Here is a 16006-nt window from a genome sequence, read left to right as displayed (position 1 = left end):
TTCATTTTTTCAAGTAATTATACAAGATAAACATACATCATGTAGGGGTCATGTCTTAGGTAGATTCAAGTCATATTTAAGCAATGTATAGATGGAATCTTGTACTACCATCCATACTAAGTACTTCTCTAGGATAACCCAATCCAAGCTAAATTATCTTGTAATATTGTCTATTAAGCTTAAAATACTACCATAATATACCCATTACCATTGAAATCATCTCAACATACTAACCAATCTAACTATGAAAGGATACCACCCTACTATCAACCATGCAACCAATCATGTAGATGCAAGTTGTCCATAGGGGAGTATGAATCCTCAACCCTAAGCTACCATGAGAAACTAATCTCAAGATATTCCATGAATTACACCTTACATGGAAATCAAGCTACTCTTAGGAGATTATGGGCCTTTCACTAAATATATCATTAAATGGTTTTGGTAAAACCAAGTCAAGTTACCGTGAAGTTTAACACCTAAAGCTATCATGATTAATCTAAACCAAGCTTCCATGTGATTTATTATCTCAAGCTACCATGAGTATTTAAACTAAAGCCTCCGTGATATTTACTATATCAAGCTACCCTTGATATCTACTATCTCAACTTACCATGAGTACTTCAACTCAAGGTACCATGTCCTTGGTGTTGTCTCACCAAATCTATTACACAACAAGTGGTCATACAACCCATCTTCAATCTAACCTTAGTTTACCATACTTTGATTCATATTAGGTTTCTAAATTAATCTAGGGTTCCTCTATGTGAGAACTTGCTTCTTCTAATCATATCCATGTCTAGGTGTAGATGAGAAAAGAAATATACTCACAATAATCCTAATAAAGACTTTACCCTCATATACCTAAATACAATGGCCATAAGCTCTCTACAAAATTACTATATTTAGTCCTTCATTATTCATACTCAATCACATGTTAATCTATTCAATTAGACAATTACAAGGTAATTTTTTTCATTCACGATCACCTAGGTTCAATTCCAACTCCCTAGGTCAAGATCAATCTTAATCAATTAGACTTATTTCAATTCATACCAAGGTTATTAAATCATTATCCAATAGCATAGAATACAGTTGTATTAAGTAGACTAACATAAAACCTTCATCTAGCCTCTAGGCCTAAAATCACCATGATCTCCTTCAAGTTCAATTATCATAATTAACCATGAAAACTCCATGAAAAACATTACATGAACATCACATAAACATAAGTGAATGTTACCCACTCTATTGGGATCAAAGACACACCTTACCCACAATGTAATAAAACCTCACTTGTTCCGTGTTCTTTGGATTCTCAATTTTAGGGAAACTAGGGGGACTCCATGGATGTATAAGATTCACATAACTTATATAATAGCCTTAAACCCATATTGAAACCTTGGTGAATTCGTCCTAAAGATTCTTCAATTTTTCTTCTTCTTCAATGGTGGTTTTCGAAGAATATTGGGAGCGAAAGGTTTTGATTTGAAGTCTAGGGTATTATTGTCTAATGTGCTTCTTATATACTTCTCAAATACCTACAATAAAATCCAATAATTAATCCCTAATGTTCCCAAAAGATCCTTGAAACTATTAGACATTTAATAAACATAAATTTGACTTATAAACAACGCGGTCAATCTGGGCACTTACTGAGCGTCGCGGAGGCATTTTTGATTCTTTGTTAAGCAAACTAGTTTGGGACAGAATGGTCGCGATGTACCCGTGTCGCAGGGATAAAATTGCCCTTTATGAGATTTCTCCGCGTCGCAAAGCCACTGCCAGATCTAGGCTGCCCGGCAGCTTCATTTCCCTACGTTTAGGTCCTCCTCGGGGACCCTTAGGCTGGTACACGGGGCGTCATTCTCCGATTTTTCAACCCTTTACATGTCAGGATACATGTAGGAACTATATCCTCAATTTAATCGTCAAACCATCAACCAAAACTCAACTACAAACGACTACGTTACACTAGTTTGACTTTGACTAGTTTTCGGATATCTTTGACGTTCTTGGACATTTGACCTGCAAACACTTATAAACTTTATATGCTGACTTTAAACACTATTATTATTCAATTAATAAATTATAAGATTATAATACACGTGATAGGCTCTAGATTCCCCTAGCTCATTTTGGGGTCATAACAATATCCCCCACTTTTGGATACATTCGTCATCAAATGACACCTTACTAACACTTCACTAAAGGACCAACTCTAGACTAGCAGCCCAAAGTATATGCATTATACCTAAATTCAAATACCCAAATCAAAGAAAACAATTCAATTGAAGATAATCATAACTACACATAATCATATGAAGACCTCATAAAAAGGCTACTTATCCCCCACTTGGGAACGAGCAACACATGTCTTTCTAAAATCAATTCCTCATCATAAGGAAACATCAAAATCTTCAAGGCAAATCATAATCATGGAAATTCTTGAAATATTCATAAATCATTAAAGAAACACATACGGGAAAGGGACATAAGGATACTATTCTTGATCACCCTTTGATTGGTGAGCGTAGAACTTATTCTTGTGTTTATGAACACTTTTCACATTACTAGAAGCAAATTTATTGCCTCCTCTTCTTGTAAACCTAGCCTTATTGAAATATTACTAGGCACAATTTATAATCTCACTTGATCCTAGTAACGGGGACTAAACTTCTCATACTCACTATACAACCCAAGGTGACAATCTCTAGTAAACCTAGCTTATGTATATTTAGGATACATAAGAACCTCATTCCCCCATTTGGAGCAAGCCTATGCTAACTCCTTTCTAAACATCAATAAGATTTCACATCCTTCACCCAAGGTGAATCATAAAAAGAGGTGAATTACACTTCTACCCTCCTTAGAAGAGTCTATTCACTCGCCCCTTCTAGATAGTACTCAAACGCTCTATTCTACCCATTCTATCAACATTTATCAAAACAACTCATGGCCTTCTATGAACCATAAACATTAAATAGATCAACCAACTCATACTAAAAACAACATCATAACTCATCATTTGAACTATATCAAGTCATATAGCCTTAATAGGACCTTCATCCCACTTTTCTCCCTTACTCATTGCAGTATAATACTTCTAATAGTCACCTCTTAGAGACCATCAGATAAGCGATAAGAGAGAGGGATTATAGATCTATGGCACAACTTGAAGAATGAAGAAGTGAAACTTTCCTAAGCATCTCATACTCTTATAATCATAGGTATGTCACGGCCAACACATATGAATAAGAATATACTAGACGTAGTTTTTGAGAAATCATAAGACCATTTTCATAACCTTATGCTCTGAAATGGTGTTTGCCATTACCCGAGAGTACCCTCTGGAAATTAAGGTATTCTCAAATAGGAACACGGCGTACTCGACCTCTCGGAGGTCTTTTATAAGCCACTTGAATTCATTACCATAATATCATGTATAAATGGAGGGAATTTTAAAAAATTCATTAAGCATAAACCAAAAGGTATTTCATAAAAGTGGAAGCATCTATAATAACATTGTCTCAAAAACCATCTAACTTTGTCAGGAATGAAACATCTTGGGACGCAGTCCACATAACGTCCAAAATATATAAAAACATAAAGGAAAATAAAGGTTTGTCGTCCAAACTATGAATACTCACCACTTCTTGCTTTCTTGGTACCTTCAAACTCTACCGTTCAAGCAACTCTATCTTCTCAAGACCCTGCATGGATAACATGTTGGTAAGATGCGTTAGCAAAGCATGTACTAAGTATCGAAACTACATACCAACATCAGATATATCAAAGGGTTAGTCAACAATAGAAATAATCATAAGAAATAAAGACATAATCATATCATGAATATCATAAACATGTAAAGCATCATAAAACATATGAAAGTTCATACTTAACTCTTTTAGTCCTTCTTACTCAAATAAAGTATATCAAAAGTCACCTCTAAATATACTTGTGCAAGGCTAAGGTAGTATCCCATACTACTACCGTTGGTCATACTTGATCATAGTTCACTTTATTAATTAATACATATTTTCAATCATATCATATGAATAATATTCCCCTAGTTAATCCCAAAACATACATGTGACATGCATGTGGATAATCCCATAATACTTCACACATCACACAATAAGCATATCATGAAATCACCTTGACTTTTTCATATCATCATATGAGTCATCTAATAGACCTAGTTCATATTTTAAAGGAAATATCCAAGATAAAAATACATTATGTAGGGGTCATGTATTAGGTAGCTTAAAGTCATACTTGTGCAATGTATAGATGGTATCCCATATTACCATCCATGCTAACTTATCTTGTAATCTTTTTTATTAATGTAAGACCTTTAAAATGAGTTAGGGTCTCTAGAGACTAACATGTTCATAATAAGGTTATAAAGTCCCAAAATGACTTATAATATAGTTTAAGGAAGTGTGTAAAGTTTGAGGTGATTTGGAAGTCAAACGTCAATGGACGACCAAGACGTTCGAGGAGAAGTCACCTATGTGCCTCATGTGTCTATACATGCTTATATTTGTACATAATGAGCTTATGAAGTCTTAAAATGATATATACTTATGCTAATTTAAATTATTAGGATTTTTGTGAAGTGTGGAGGTTAAACGTCTAAGAACGTCTAAGACGTTCGAAAGTTAGCCCTTGAGACCTTCAAGTATGTCTTGATGGGGCCTAGCCTGTTTAAACATGTTTTATGTGTGTATTTGGGTGAAACTTGAATAGATGTCCTGTATTTTTAAATTTTCATATTTATGTTGGAAACGCCAGGGTGCGACTTCACAAGGTCCCCGCAAAAGGGACCACAAGAAGGACCCAAGGGTTGTAGAAACACTACCTTGGAAGTGTCAATCGACTAAACCAAACGACACCCAGTTGGTTGACCAACGGACCGTTGGTGATGTATATTCAATAAATAATTATTTTGAGCAAGGATCAACCCATGAGCAGGTAAAGGTCCAATAAACCAAAACCAAAGACGGACCATCGATTGACCTACGCGTCGTCGATGGTGGTCCTTTGATGCATCCTGGTGCCACTGCCTCCGCACTGTTTCATTGAAGTGGTGAATGGGAAATTTAACCCATGTATTAACATGACCCTACTATATTTATTTATCTATTTTTGTCTGTATAAAAGTGATCAAAAAAGTGATCAACCCGTTCCCAATCCCATACACACAAAATCTACTTTCCCTCCAAAACCAATTCTCCCTAGAAACCTCCATTGTTGGTGAAGCTCAAGAACATATTAGATATTTGATTTACATGGATTAATAATCAAGTTTTATAGGTTTTTTAATTGAAAAAGGTATGGCAATCCTTCATCTCTAAGTAACCTTTCACTTGGAGAGTTAATCTCAATGTTTTTCAAAGATATTTCATTATCAAACTTCTTCTTCTTCAATCTTTTCATAAGTTCTTTCTAAGAACTTTTTTAATGCTTAATCATGATGAACTGATGATAATGTATTAGTTTTAACGTACTTTTCAATCCAATTGCATTATTAACCCATCTCCCTTTCCAAAATCATTTTAACCCTTACATGGGCATTATGATAATGGCTTATTAATAGTTTAATTGTGATTCTCTTACATTGAATTGTTTATATATACTGTTATTTACATGAATTTATTATGAAGGAACCATGTGGATCAATATATGAAGATATGAACATGACTAATATATGCCTTTATCTGATCAATGTAGTATGGACCTTTTATTGAATAATAGTGACATTTGATTATGTTGTAGTTAATGTAGATACTGACTTAGGTTAATAAGTTAGTTAAATTGTAAGTACATATCCTTTATAATCAAATTAAAGAAGGCTTATATGAATTGATCTAGGTTCTTCTAGTCTATCAAGTTGTAACTTGTGATCTTGACATTAGGTTGGCTGTCTTGTGACTCGATCATGGTTAATTGTCCTTAGGTACTTCCTATATGGATAATTTGATGATAATAAGGTATAATTGGTCTAATATGAGTAGATAACCATGGAATTGGTAAAGATTGAATTAGATTTTTCTAGCTTATAAAGTGGATGTTGTAATGTATATGACATGATCTAAATGTTAGGGTAGATTAGGCATGATTTCGTTTGAGTAAGGATATCTTTATCTACTTACCTACATATTTTTGATAAATTGTTATTGATGATCAATGCTAGAGAATTGGGTTAAAGATCTATGTTCTTCTACTTTCTTGTATATATGTGATGTATTGTATTACATTGTAATATGATCTTGTAGCGACTTGTACATGTGTTTTTTTATGATTATGGTATTTTAGATACTTACATATACTTAAATTATTGATGAAAGAGTATTAATGGTCAATGATGACCAAATGCTAAAGGATTGGTAAGAATTACTCTACTCTTTTACTTTTATACTTGTTTATAGCAATGCTTATGAAGCCTTGTATGTCATTGTGTAGTATGGTCCACTTATAGTGGAGGTGTTTACATTATTTTCATTGTATATGTGTTTACCATGGCCTTGAAGGAAAATTGATTAATATATGAATGAGTGGTTATGATGATCATCTTATGTATAACTTGTGCCTAGTTTTCTTCTTTAGTTGTGAATCTAGGTTATGTTACTATTGTTATGAGCATGTAAATGGTTAGTTTAAATTATGTGTAGGTGATACAATTAATAAAGTGTTAAAGATTGATGACCCCGACCCATGTACCCCTATTTGAAGGTTTGAATAGTTAATGTTAGGAGTCTTAAAGTTTAATATGAAGTTACTTTTCCCCCTAAGCTAAGTTGTGTTGTGTGGTCTATGATTAAGTATGTATTGTGTTCTTAAGAGGGTAGATGCCTCAATATTTTGTTGATATCCATTATTTTATCATATTGACCAATGTACACACACCCTCTCTTTACATGCATGCTTACAAGTAGTATAGATGATGGTGCCTAAATGAAAGGTAGTTCTCATATGCACTAGTGTCTACTACTATGCATGTTAAGTTTATATCTATGAAATTATGATATGTGTTTCCTTAACTAGGATGACTTTATAAGTGTACTTGTATGGGAAAGGGTATAGGACTTTGCCTATGCTTTGCACATATGTGCCTGGATAAGATAGTTTCTAGTTTTTGTTTCTATGTACATGAATATGAATGTATGAACATGTGTGACCTTTAACGTATTATGTGAAAAGTTTGCTCACATATACCTATACACACACATGAAATATGATCTAGTGAATAGAGGGGGCACTAAAGGTGTGCTCAAGGGTATACTAAACTACATAGTGCTAATAATATATGTTATGTCTATGTGAAAGCATTTCTAACATGATGTAGGTTGATGAACATTCATCTATGAGCTATGAGCTAAGAATATGACGGTATGACTCTCCTAAGCCTACAATTTTATAAAGAAATCATAATAAATGCATTTTCAATAAAAAGGAACTTAGCTTAGCACCGAGTGAACTTGTATATTAGTGTGTGTCCCTTTCAAATATGAGAAGGAAGGTCTACGATAAATCTCATGAGGTGGATAACCACAATCCCTCAAAAGTAATAAATAGGGTTTACATAAGTGAATAACCATAATGCCCCATCTTGGCATAAAGAGGGTTTTCACATTTACCTCCAAGTTCCTCTATGCTTGCCACATAGGATCTAGCAAGTGAATTCACTTGGTATGCTAGCATGTGTTAATGTTCTACCTTGGATAGGTAAGAACACCTTCCATTGGTGTAAGGCTCTACAACACCAAATTCCATGTTTAGCCCCCATGGTCTTAGTGTCAATTAAGGTTATACTTTCCCTAAGGAAAAAAATACAATGGAAGGAAATCACTAGGAACATAACTAGGATGACTTAAGGGAGTTTATTTAGGATAGGTGAAGTAATGAACCCATCTAGACATTGCACAAGTAGCTCCTTAGGAAGTTCTAAGAAGGTGTTCTAAGATGTATGATTACAATTATGTCTTTGTGCGTGGCATGGTAGTATTTGTCTATTAGTCATGTTTATGTCATGTTATGATTCTATGTGATGTGGTATTATTCTTATATGCACTATGTGAGTCATAATTACTATATTATGAAGGTTGTTGACATGAATGAGGTTGTCTTCACTTAATATGTTGATGTATGAATTGAATCATAAGGTTTATGGTCTCATGAAGGGCATACTAAATATGTGTGGGGTTATGGGGCTTCACATGTACATTGCACTAGTAGACTAAGATTGAGATCATGAACAAGGTCTTATAATGATTTATGTGAATTGAAGTCACTATATGTGAAAATTGATGTAGCTTACCGTAAAACCAATAGAGCCTTGACTTAAATGTGTCTTTGATAGGTTATACTTGTATTATGGTATCTATTTTCTTGTATAGGTTGTATGTATGATTTTCCTTGTGTCCTTAAGGTTATGCATTGCACCAAGTATGACTAGAGGGTTACTTGGGAGGTTAATGAATAAAAGAAAAAAATGATCAGTGTAAAAAAGGAAATAGTCCACTGTAAAGTAACTCAAAAATGACTTAAATTTTTTTATGTTTTTTTTCTATGATGTTTGTCCTTTGAATATGTCTATATGAAGTATGTAAATAATATAAATTCTATTGTATCAAGGTTTTATGAAGATTTACTCAAAAAGGCATGATGTATGATTTCAAGAAAATGTCCTTTTTAAATGCATGTTTTTTGCATGGTTCACATACTTAGTGTATTCTTGTACTAATCCAATTCTTCTCTACTTTTTACACATAGTATATGTTATGGATGCTTAAAGGATGTTTATATGATTGATGAGCTTAATATGTGATTCCCAATCTCAAGGAAAGAAATTCTTAATTCCAAGGATATCCTAATGTTTAGTTACTGTAAAGTTATATGATTTATATAGTTATGTATTATACTGTAAGGGGTGTGTCGCTAAATTACTATAATGTTGTCGAGTCTAAGATAGCAACGTTACCTAGAGTCTAAGTATATAATATTATATTTTGTATATATGAAGTGAAGTTTCTAAGTATATGATGTTATATGAAAATTTTCATATTTTCCACTAAATTTACTATGACAATGTGACGACATATAACTATGGGCTTGTATAAGACCTCCGAGAGGTGAAGTACGCCATGTTACTTCTAGGGGGTGCTCCCCGAATATGATAATTAAGCTCAAAATACTACCATAATAGATCCACTACCATGGAAAGCATCTCAACATAAAAACCAAGCTAACTAAGGAAGGATACAACCCTCCTAACCACCATGCAACCAATCATGTAGATGCAATCTAACCATATGGGAGTTTGAATCCTCAACCCTAAGCTATCATGAGAAACTAATCTCAATTTATTCCATGAATTACACCTTCCATTCAAATCAAGTTACCATTGGGGTAGTATAGTATTTTCTCATAAAGCTACCATGAAATGCTTTTTGCCAAACCAAGTCAAGATACCGAGAAGTTCAACACCTCAAGCTATCATGAGTTATCTAAACCCAAGCTTCCATGAGATTCAATATCTCAATCTATCATGAGAATTTCAAATCAGGCCTCATTTAGATTGTCTATCTCAAGCAACCTTTGAGATCTAGTATCTCAAGCTACCATGTCCTTGGTGTCGTCTCACCAAGTCTACTACACAAGAAGTGATCATACAACCCACCTTCAAGCTAACCTTAGTCTACCATACATTGATTAATGTCAGATTCTTAAATCAATCTAGGGTTCCTCTATGTGAGAACTTGATTGTCCTAATAATATTCATGTCTAGGTGTAAAAGAGAAAGAAAATATAATCACAATAATCCTTATCAAGAATTTACCCTCAAACCCCAAACTTCAATTGTCATAAGTCCTATAAACAATTACTATATTTAATCCTTCATTATTCATACTCAATTGCATGCTAATCTATTAAATTAGATCATTAGAAGGTAATTATAGTCATTCGTGATCACCTAGGTTAAATTCCAACTCCCTAGGTCAAAAGATCATCCTTAAAAAATTAAACCTATTTCAATTCATATCTAGGTGATTCAATCATGATCCAATAGCATAAAATACGATTGCGTTGAGTAAACTAACATAAAAACTTAAACTAGCCTCTAATGGACTAAAATCACCATCATATACTTCAAGTTAAATAACCATAATTTACAATGAAAACTCCATGAAAAATAGTACATAAACATCACATGAGAATAAGTGAATGTTACCCACTCTATTGGGATCACAAACACACCTTACCCACAATGCAATCACAACCCTCACTTGTTTGGGGTTCTTTGGATTATCAATTGCAAGATAATCAGGGGGACTTCATGAATAGAAGAATCCATGGATGAATAAGCTTCACATACCTTATATTATATCTTAAACCCAACAGTTTTTGTTCTTGTTCAATGGTGGTTTTGGGAGAAATTTGGTAGAGAAAGATTTTTATTTGAAGTCTAGGGTCTTTTTTGATATTGTGCTGCTAATATACTCCTCAAATACCTACAATAACCTCCAATAATCAATCCCTAGATTTATCAAAAGACCCCTGCAACTATTGGATATTTTAACAAGCTTAAATTTGACTTAAAAACGACGCGACCAAATAAGGGCACTTACTGCGCGTCCTGGAATTATTTTCTATTCTTTGTTGAGGAAACTAGTTTGAGACAGAATTTTTTGCGATGTCCCCACGTTGCAGGGAAAAAACTGCCCCTTATGTGATGGCTCCGTTTCGCGTAGGCATTGCCATATCTAAGCTGTCCGGCAGCTTCACTGGCCTATGTTTGGGTCCTCCTCGGGGACCCTTTGGCTGGTCCCGGGGCCTCGTTTTGGAACGTTTTAATCCTTTACATGTAGGATATGCTTAGGACCTATATATACTCAATTTCACCATCAAACCACTCAACCAAAACTCCACTATAAAACACTATGTTACACTAGTTCGACCTTAACTAGTTTCCGGACGTTCTTGAACGTTTGACCTCCAAACACATACAAAATTTATATACTGACTTTAAACACTTTTATTAGTCAATTTAAGACCTTATAAGATAATGAAAAACATGTTAGGATCTAGATTAACCTATTCATTTTGGGGTTATAATTAATAGAGTCTAGACTCAGGCAGAAGTGTTGTAACAACACGTACTTTGGAAGGCCATGGGTTTGACATTAGAGTAAGTAATTATTATAACTCATCCATGTTTCATGGATTGGTTAACAAGCAATATGTTTAAAGACATCAATATTATATTTCAATGTCATAATCTTTGAAGAAGGTGAAATTCTTGTGTACAATACCTCAGTAAGATCATCCCAAGACCTAATAGAATCCCTCAATAGATCACTTAACCATTTGGCTGATTTTCCATCAAAGAGAAAGGGAACAGCCGGAGTCGGACTCACTCCTATGATATGTTTTTGAATGCAAATGGAGCACATACATCCACAAAGTTCTTGATATGATCATGGGGATCCTCATGATCTAGCTTTCAAATAGTTCATTCATTTGCAAGAGATGAAAAATGGTTCTAGTCACATGGAAGACAACATTTCCCATGACTTGATTTAAAAGAATAGCACCTACACCACCCAATTGAACTGCGCCAATGAAATCATTCATATTACCAACGTCAGTTTGTTGTCCAAGGTGTTTACCGTTTTTACTGTACACACTCATTACGTCATCTAATAACAAACAACCAACAACAAACACAAAAAAGTTGTAAGTTGATTCAACTACAAACAAGATAATATGACAACTCTACTTCCATAAGAGAATTCTAAACACCATTTCGAAGAATGTCTAACCCCTTTCTTTTGAAATAATTTGAACCCGTTACCTAGATCAATTGGTTTCGTAGACTATCTTTTAAGTTAATTTATTAATAGGATTTCTAGTTTTCCTATAAATTAGGTGGCGATTCGCTTTTCCCTTTTACCCGTTTTTAAAATTCTGACACATTAAGTTCTTTTTTAATTGAATCACCTCGACGTTGCTTTTAATCAAAGAATGTGAACAACTAATACCACAACAAATAAAAAAATGATATTTCCTATTCTAGGCCTTGTTGGAACTCAAAAGTGCCAACATTTACCCCCTCTTATCAAACAAAAACCATTAAATATGTATCTACATGCTTATAACCCAAAATTAATGAATTATAATACACGAAAAAATGGAAAAACTGGCATTCTCGGTCTGAACCTTTTTTTAACTTGAAAATATAGATGTTTGACCCTCCCAACACACCTACTAAATTAAATAGGTCATTACATATGCTCACCAACACTTCATCCATAAAACCTCCAGGATAAGATTTCATCCAAAATTAATGGATTATACCACAAGAATATTTCAAAATTCACTATTTCTTGCTCTAGGCCTCATTTGAATTGAAGAATTCAATTGTTTTCTCTTTTGAACCAACGCTCGCCATTAATAAAGTCCTAACCGACACCAATAAATTATTTTGGACGAAGTACTACACAGATCACTTATCACCCAAAATCCATGGACTAGAGTGCATGGAAACTAGAAAATCTATATTTATCATTTTAGTGATAATATGATTTTGAAAATGATGATATTTTCCCTCCCAAATAAACATGTTTCATTAAATAGGTCTTCAGGGATGCCTAAAAAGAACTTTGGTCAAAAACCCGCCAAGATAAATTTGTATTTCTCATTCAAGCCCTCATTTCAAATTGAAAATGTCGATATTTGTACCTCGGAACAATTGCATGACCTTAATAAGGATGTCATGGATGCCTACAAATAATATTGGTCAAAATACCACAATGATCAATTATGACTAAAATTCAATGGACTATGACGCACAAGAAAAAAATCGATATTTCTCGTTCCGACCTTGATTGAACTTCAAAAAGTTTTAACATTTTCCAATGCGAACTAATGTGTACACCATTATATACATGGATTCCCATAAAAGAATTTCGACAATAAAACAGTGTGATCAAACATCACCCAAAATTCATGGATTATAGCACATTTAAAATGAAAAATTTGGTCTCCCTTTTTGTGCTTCGCTTGAACTTGAAAATAACGATGTTTGGCCATCTGAAAAACATATGATAGAAATAATGTCATCACATAAGCCCACACGAAATTTCTCCCAAAATTCATCGGGATCATATATCACCAAAATCCATGAACTTTTAACACAAAAATAATAGATAAACCAATATATCCTATTTCGAACCTGATTTGAACTTGAAAATGTTGAAGTATGACCCACCAAAACAACGTACACTATTAAATAGGTCGTCATGAATTCCCACAAAAATACCATCCAATCACTAGGATCACATCATCCAAAATTCATGGACTATAGATAAAAAAAAATGGAAAATTCACTATTTCTCATTCGAGGCCTCATTTGAACCAAAAATTTCCACAGTTTACGCCTTCAAACCAACACGTGCAATTAATAAATTCTTAAATAACACCCATTAAATATTTGAGCCAAAATACCGCATGGATCACATATCACCCAAAATTTGTTGACTAGATCACACGAAAAATGGAAAAATAGGTATTTCTCAATTCACAGCTAATTTAAATTTCAAAATGCCCACAAAACAATTCGGTCCAAATACCACTAGGATCACATAACAACGCAAATATACGGACTATGGCACATGAAAAATGGGAAAAATTGGTATTTCTTGTTCTATCCCTCCTTTGAACTTTAAAATACCGATGATAGCTCCTCAGGAACAATGCATCCTATTAATAAAGTTTACAAGGACGCCCAGAAAAATATTTGGTCAAAGTACCTCAAGAACTACATATCATACAAAATTTATGGACTACAGCCTGCCAATAATTAAAAAATAGAATTTCAGGTTTTAGGACCTCGTTTAACTCGAAAATGTTGTTGTTTGCCCCTCGGAACAAACAAATACTATTAATCGTTAGGGACATCCTCAAAAAAAATTGGCCAAGATAGTACTGAGATCACATACCACCCAAAATTAATGGATTATGCACAAGAAAAATTAAAAATCAATATTACTTGTTCTAGGCTTTCTTTTAGCTAAAAATCTCAATGTTTTTCTTCCGGACCAACCCACACAATTAATAAGGTCGTCACAGAAAACAACCAATCATTACGGAAAAATTGTTGGGTAGATCTCATATCACCAAAAATCCATGAATTATAGCACACAAAAAAATAGAAAAATTGGTAGTTCTCATTCCGGACCTCGTGAACTATATAAATCGATGTTCTCATAAAATATTTTTACAAAAATACTGTTAGGATCACATATCACCAAAAATTCATGTAATATTACACATGAAAAATGGAAAAATCAGAATTCTCCGTTTTGGATCGTTTGAACATTAAAATGTCAATGTTTTCCCCTCTATTTTTCTTCAACTTGAGTTTTTCCTAATAAAAAAATGATATATGTTTTCTGATTTTTTAGATCTTAGAGTTGCATGATCAGGAAATCTTTGTTATGAAAAATTTTATAACATTCTTTACACTGTTACTTTTTCTATTGATATGTAAAAAGCAACAACAACTAGAGAGAAATGAGGAATCAAGGTATAAGAACTCCATGGTTATGAATAATCTTTGGTCGATAACAATTTGTTAAAAAAATTAACAGAAGAGGGTCTAAAATAGCCTCGAAGTAAATACCCTCCATCCACCAATTGGCTCCAAAATGCCCTTCTCATCTACCTATTGGCTCCAAAATACCCTTGTCATCCACCTTTGGGTTCAAAATTGACCACTTATTTAACTATTTTAAAATTAAACTATTTAAATATTTTTTAAAATACTTGGCGCTCAACTATTGGTTATAATTTAATTTATTAATATAATTAAAAATCAACCCACTACCTACTCATTATTAACTAAACCCCACCGAATTAATAAACCAATTATAATATCAAAATCGTCATAAACACTACTAAAACACGACGAAATTATAGATTCCTGAAAATGACATCCAATATTATTCGACTCTGAATCAAAGCCCCAATTAAATTTAGGTTGAGCCCTTATTTAGGAGGACACTTTCAATAGGATTCTACTTCAAGATTGAAATCAAAATCTATGACTAAAGTTAAAGAAGTAGCACATCCGAATTAATTCATGCACTTTTTTTAAATATAATTTTATAAATATTTATGGTTTGTTTTAAAACCTTAATATATTATTTTTAAAAAAATTATCTACGAAGTAACATCACATAATTGAGACGAACGAATAATTAAGATGAACATAGTCAGACTTTTAAGTTTATCGTTAATTTTTATTTAGACACTTGAATGTATGATAATTTACTTCTATAGATATTTTCGCCTCAAATTTTCAAAAACTCTCATTGGAAGTAGCTTTCTTGTTGTTGCATTAGTAACGTGACGGGTTTATTATTTTGGTGGGATTTAATTAGTAATGGGTTGATAGTGAATTGATTTATAAATTATATTAATAAGTTAAATTATAACAAATAGTTGAGCGTAACGTATTTAAAAAAATATTTAAATAGTTTAAATCTAAAACCATTAAATAAGTGGTCAATTTTGAACCCAAAGGTGGATGACAAGGGTATTTTGGAGCCAATAGGTTGGTGGGGAGGGTATTTTGGAGCCAATAGGTGGATGGAGGGTAATTTTATATCATTTTCAGTACTTCGAGGGTATTTTAGGCCCTTTTCCGAAAAATTAAATAGAATAAAATGTAAAAAATGTTATAAAATTAATCCAAAAGAAAGTCAAGAAATATAGAAGATTAGAGCGATAGAAATATGGACTTTTTTTATTCTTCCAAGAATTCAAGTGTTTTCCTAATCTTCAATCGTATCAAATTTGAACTCTATTGATCATATTTATAGAATTGCATAAAGGCATAAAAAATATTTGTCATAAGCATGACATTAACCATGAAATTTATGAAGAGATTAGTCACATAAGTTATGAAAGAAAATCATGGGAAGGTTATAACGTTCTG

General features: G+C 33.1%; 1 long non-coding RNA gene across 1 annotated transcript; it reads right to left on the bottom strand.

Annotated features, from left to right (window-relative positions):
• Positions 1–12855: 12855 nt before the first annotated feature.
• On the bottom strand, positions 12856–13821 carry LOC109119511 (uncharacterized). The gene is made up of 2 exons (XR_002026713.3): positions 13241–13821; positions 12856–13098 (listed from the first exon to the last, which is right to left on the bottom strand). It is a non-coding gene; the product is annotated as an uncharacterized lncRNA (long non-coding RNA).
• Between the last annotated feature and the right edge of the window lie 2185 nt (positions 13822–16006).

The sequence above is a fragment of the Solanum lycopersicum genome, chromosome 2 (assembly GCF_036512215.1).
Source record: "Solanum lycopersicum chromosome 2, SLM_r2.1".
NCBI classification, from domain to species: domain Eukaryota; kingdom Viridiplantae; phylum Streptophyta; class Magnoliopsida; order Solanales; family Solanaceae; genus Solanum; species Solanum lycopersicum.
The sequence above is the reverse complement of the archived record's forward strand: the minus strand, read 5'-3'. Positions and strand labels throughout refer to the sequence as shown.